This window comes from Episyrphus balteatus, chromosome 3 (assembly GCF_945859705.1).
Source record: "Episyrphus balteatus chromosome 3, idEpiBalt1.1, whole genome shotgun sequence".
Classification (NCBI taxonomy): Eukaryota; Metazoa; Arthropoda; class Insecta; order Diptera; family Syrphidae; genus Episyrphus; species Episyrphus balteatus.
In genome coordinates, this window is record NC_079136.1 from 55062113 (window position 1) to 55068112 (window position 6000).

Genomic DNA, 6000 nt, shown 5'->3' on the forward strand with positions numbered 1-6000 from the left:
ATTTGCAAATTTTGAAAATTTTGTATGAACTTTTATAATTTTCCCGATTTTTTAAGTAAAACACTTCTAAACCTTTATCGAAATTTTGTATGGAAACATTGTAAATTAATTGGGCACGGGTAAATAAATGTTACAGATTTGAAACTTTGAGATTATTTTTAATTGCATTTATTTAGAAACTTCCGAGCCCGTATATAAATTTTAAAATTCAGTTCAAAATAAGGGACACCCTACTGTACATATTCAATGAAAACAAAAATTAAAAATTTTGAAGGAAAAAAATGCTTTTAATTTTTTTAATTATTACTTATGTATATTATTTGGAGAATTTTTTTAACTAGCAACAACTTATAAGAAACTATAATGTTAAACAAATTGGAAAGCTGGTGCCTGCGTGGTTCCATTTAAATTTTGTTCAGTTTTGGCTATATAAACTACGAGAAAAACCATAAAACCCAGTTTTGATCGATGGAAGTTGGTTTTGTTTTTTTGATAAAAATGGTTATTATTATTTCATGTTTTTTAAACTTTACTTTAAAAAAAAAACTGGCAAAAATATAATTCTATAATAGTCAATTTTGTTGAAGAAAATTAATAGGAAAGTTGTCAAAATTGTTTCTTGTAATAAAATAATCCAAACAAACTTATGAATTGTCAAAGGTCATGTCCACGCCAATACAGAATGACTAAGATAACAAGGTTTCTTGTACAGAGAAACTTTAGTTAGTTCTTCGTCTATGATGATAGGTTCTACAACCAAGCTCTACCTCCTATACCAACGATAGTCGAGTGCCTTCTACCTTCTACAGAAATTGGTGACCAAACTCGGTTAGGGGGGAGTGGTTAATTGCAGCAATCGGGTGAGTTTTATCACTTAGACTCTTCTCCAGTTTCAGTTGGGTTAAACTTAGTGAACACCTTATATGGACTACTTCGACATTATCTATCAAAATCATTAAAAGTTTATTTTTAAATCGAAGTATACAAACATTGTACAATTTACCTTATACATTGTCTCTATGTAGTACAAATTTAGTTATGATGTTGTTTTCGTGGTTTCGCTAATCCCTTTTTCTACTTGTTCTATAAGGGCAAGTATTGGTTTCGTGTAAAAAAAAATTTCGAGGTTTTAACCAAAGCGACATTACGATGATATAGAAGTGCGTCGATGCGTCCGTCGTGTCGGTGCGTCTGTGCGTAGATGGTGTGCGTCTATCTGTACAAGTAGACTCCAAAGATTTTGATTAAATTTAACGCAAGTAATGTTATACGTATTTCTAACATAATTGCATTTTTAGTTTTTCTCAAAAAACACGTATAATGGAAATTACTTTCATTGTTTTAAATCAATCATGTCGGCTCTTCCCCTACATCAACCAAATTTCTTAAAAATGTATATATAGAGGCTGCTCTTTTAATAATAGTGCTTTGAACTGCTAGAGCAAGTACGTGCGACCCAGTCGTGTATTTTATTTCGCTATGTTATCATACCATACTTTACAACAAATACAATGCATTGGGTAGCGGATTTTATATGTAAATTGGAATCATCATCAACCTCTATGTTGCATTCGTTTGTTGTTTTGTTAAGATAAGCTTGCGGGATTTTTTTTGACAAAATTACAAATTTGTGCTTGCTCTGTGGTTGCAAAGCTTATTAAATTTCTTTTTGTTAGCAACCGCCAAGAAGACAACATCTTTGAATAGATTTTGCCCTTTGAAGTATGTCTTTCTCAGGTGGAATAATTTGAAGTTATTAAAGAATCATTTTCAGGTTGTGTGCTCATTCTATTTTTGTTTAACATAAATTATTTAAGTTGTTTTTCAGCAAATGGCCCTAAATAAATTGTTTGTAATTGTTGACAACGGGCTATTGAATTTCGTTTAATTAATATCACTACAAAACTGTGTGAAATTTTGTTTCAATAAATCAAGCGGAGAAGTTTCTTGGAACTCAATTTCATTACAGTTTCTTTTTAAATATGTACCTACTTTTTCTGAATTTAAAGTTAAATTTATGAATAAAAAAAACATTAATTTATTTAATTTTAGAACTGCACTCGTCTGCAACTTTGAACCAAACAATACACTTCTAAGGGATTTTCGCAAGCTGATTCCTAATCCGAAGTCAAGCGTGGCTTTTGGGAACCTTTGAGTTTTGACATCGAGTTACATTACCTTTGTTTTTTTTCAAAACTACTCAAAAAATCCTATTTTATTCTCTTAAATCTTTTTTTTAATAATTTTGAATATTAGAAGTAGAAAATAATGATATTTAAAATTCGTAGTGGTTAATAACTTCATAGATTTTGTTGAAAGAAATACCAATTTCAATTTTAATTTGTGACCAAAATATTACGGTAAATATATATATATTTTGGATTGAACAGAAAAAAAACTTAGTAAAAATAAGATTGCAGAGTGTAAAAAAATGGTTAATAGCGATAACAAAACAATGATGGGTAAATTTTGTATTTTTATGTCTCGTTATCGAAATAGAGGTATAACCTTTAAGATTGTTGAAACTATCTGTTCACGATCAAAAATAGTTTTAAAAAATTTAAACTTTCCTGAGCCTAATTTTATCTTCCCTTGGCAAAACCTATTAATTACACTAAGATCAACACTGGCACGTGCTTGCTATAAAGCTAAGTGAGAAGATAAATATCTCATAAAAATAAGAATGGTAAAAAGGGCACAGTTAAATGCTGTTGATAAATTAACAAAAGAACAAATGCAGACCAAGGTTATTTGTACCTGAGAACTATACAAAAGGACATCATTTCAGTGGTAAATACATCCTTTTTAAATTAGGTATACCCTAAATTAAATATGAAAATTGAGGTGTTAAGAAAATAGAAATTTTATTGAAGTGTTTTTAACAACTTTTGACATACGATAAGAAGATTGGTGTTTTCTAAAAAAAATCGATTTTTTATTGGATGCACGTACGTAAATCATAAACGAACTTTTCAAAAATAATAAAATTGGCTTACATTTTTGAAATAGTTTCTTTTACTTCTTAGAAATTTTGTCAAGAAATTGTATTTCACAATTTCGAAAAACAATTCAAATATTTCTGGAAAAACCGAAAAAATAAAACGGGGTTGAGCCTATCATAAAATTTCAAGAACCTTAACACTTTAATCTGATTTGCAAACTGTAGGTATATAGAAATAAGATTTAGAAATGCAATATTGCACATTTTTGAAGTGAAGGTATCGTTCCTGTATTGCAAAAACTGTTACAGTTTCCAGGTAGCTACTCAGCTTTTAGGGGTGGATATATTTTCAAGGATAACTCTTCTCCGTTTTATTTTTATAATTTTATTACTCAACTTCAGAACAGTGACAGGAAAATAGGTGCATGAATTCTGGGAATTATGGTACCGAAAAGCCAAATTCAAGAGCCAGATGTTTTATTAGGCAAACAAATTTATGGTACTTAGGGATAATCCATGCGCTTGTGGAAAAACTGAAAGTGTTTGCTGCTGTAGAGGTATCAAGACTAGTTGAGACGAAATGTTTGTTTGTCCAATGGATAAACCAACAGAAAGCGTCATCTTATACTACTTCCGGTTCTTAAAGCTAGTTAATTATTTAAATGTTTGTGTTTTTAACGATTTATATACTTCCGGTGGTCATAAGCTATACATTCTTCATAATAATACGTTTTGTGTTAATAAGTATTGAATCGTTGCATAATTTTTTCAAACTTATTCTGCGAAAACAATAATTGTTATTGCAAACTGTCTGTTCGGCAGACGGCTAGACTTTTTAACGATTCCGTCGCTAGAGGATATATTTTCTGAACAACGTACAGCTAGACTCTTGTTTGAAATAGAATGAAATGACACTTTAAGGATTTTTGTACCAGAATTAGTACAAGTCATGCATGTTGCTCAGGCACAACGTACATTTTTGAAAACGAGCTCAGTCTGATTGTCTTTGTGGCGGAGCGTAAACACTGATCAATGACTATTATGATAAAAAATTTACTTAAAATAGGAACAAAAGCCCAAAATCTTAAACGATTTAGTAAAATCAGTTTGATTCTGTTGGACCCTAGATATGTCTGTTGGAGTTGGCACAAAAAAATTAAAAAACCCTATTATTCTCAGCCAGCGACTTATTCAAATTACAGCATAAAAATACACTGTGAACTTTAATCACCCCTATTACGTAAGTCGTTTGTACTTAAACGACAAGAAACGAGAAATATAAATTCGCAATGATTTTTTTAATCATGGCTCAATTTTGGAGTCCAGAGCGAGTTGTTTTTGTGTCGTTTTAGTACAAACGACTAAAGTAATAGGGGTGAATATTCTTAGGGTGATTTTGAATAAATTCGTGCACCTAAAAAAATTATTGCCCTGGCTGAAGTTAGTAAGAAAAAAGAAAACTAAATAATGAAATAATTTCATAATTCATAAATAACAACAAGTGTCGGTAAATATCTTAGAGAGGGTTCCACAGCATCTAGCTGATGAGCCCAACAGTTGCATCTGTTCGAAACTCAATTGGGGAAAAAGGTCACAAATACTTTTTCAATTGATCTTAATTTATATATTCCACTAATAATACAGTCAAATAAGGAGAAAAAAGGGGTAAATCTCGGAATGAATGTTAGTAGAAATTTTTTTTGCTCAATATCTTCCTTTTGCCATTCTATAACATATCTCAAAAGTCTAGAAAAATCTCATGTCCGCTTGTCGCGATTTCAAGGTCAAATCGCGAAATGGAGATTTTCAAAATTAGCAAAAATAGGCTATGGTATTATATACACATATGATACATGATTTCAAGGTATTTTTTAATGCTGATTCCAAAAAATCTAAAATCAAGACTATCTGACGTCTCTGGAAAAAGTTATACGGGTTTTTCATCTGTCAACTCATATTATTATAACAGTTGCAAACTTACTGCCGAAAAACCATTAAAAGTTTTGGTAGATGAACCAAATTTTGCATGAAGATTTTAGAATCCATCATTATTAAAAATCAAAACAATCCATTACAAAAAATATATATACCTACGAAATAATGGTATTTTTTGATGGAGGGGCAAATTTTAGGATATGCACTAAAGAAGATTCTTGTTCATCTTAGGAATAAGTGCTAATAGGCTATTTTTTTCATTTTAATCTTTGTTTGGATATTCTTTAACTACCCTCAAAAATCTAAAAAAATCTCATGTCCGCAAGTTCTAATTTTCTTGGTTTGAAGATAAGGTGCAGATTTGAAAAAATTGAAAAACTACTCTTCAGATATTTGTGTCAGATCAACATGAATAAGGTGCATTACTTTTCAGGGATGATCAGGTTGACTTGTTTGTGAGTTTTGTTGGAATAAGTGTTAAAAAATACCTTTAAATCATGTCGCTTATGTTGGTATACACATAAAAATTTAAACTTTTCTTATTAATTTTTTAAAATCTGCACCTTATTTTCAAACCAAGAAAATTAGGACTTGCGAACATGAGATTTTTTTAGATTTTTGAGGGTAGTTAAAGAATATCCAAACAAAGATTAAAATGAAAAAATTAGCCTATTAGCACTTATTCCTAAGATGAACAAGAATCTTCTTTAGTGCATATCCTAAAATTTGCCCCTCCATCAAAAAATACCATTATTTCGTAGGTATATATATTTTTTGTAATGGATTGTTTTGATTTTTAATAATGATGGATTCTAAAATCTTCATGCAAAATTTGGTTCATCTACCATAACTTTTAATGGTTTTTCGGCAGTAAGTTTGCAACTGTTATAATAATATGAGTTGACAGATGAAAAACAGGTATAACTTTTTCCAGAGAGGTCAGATTGTCTTGATTTTAGATTTTTTGGAATCAGCATTAAAAAATACCTTGAAATCATGTATCATATGTGTATATATTACCATAGCCTATTTTTGCTAATTTTGAAAATCTCCATTTCGCGATTTGACCTTGAAATCGCGACAAGCGGACATGAGATTTTTCTAGACTTTTGAGATATATTATA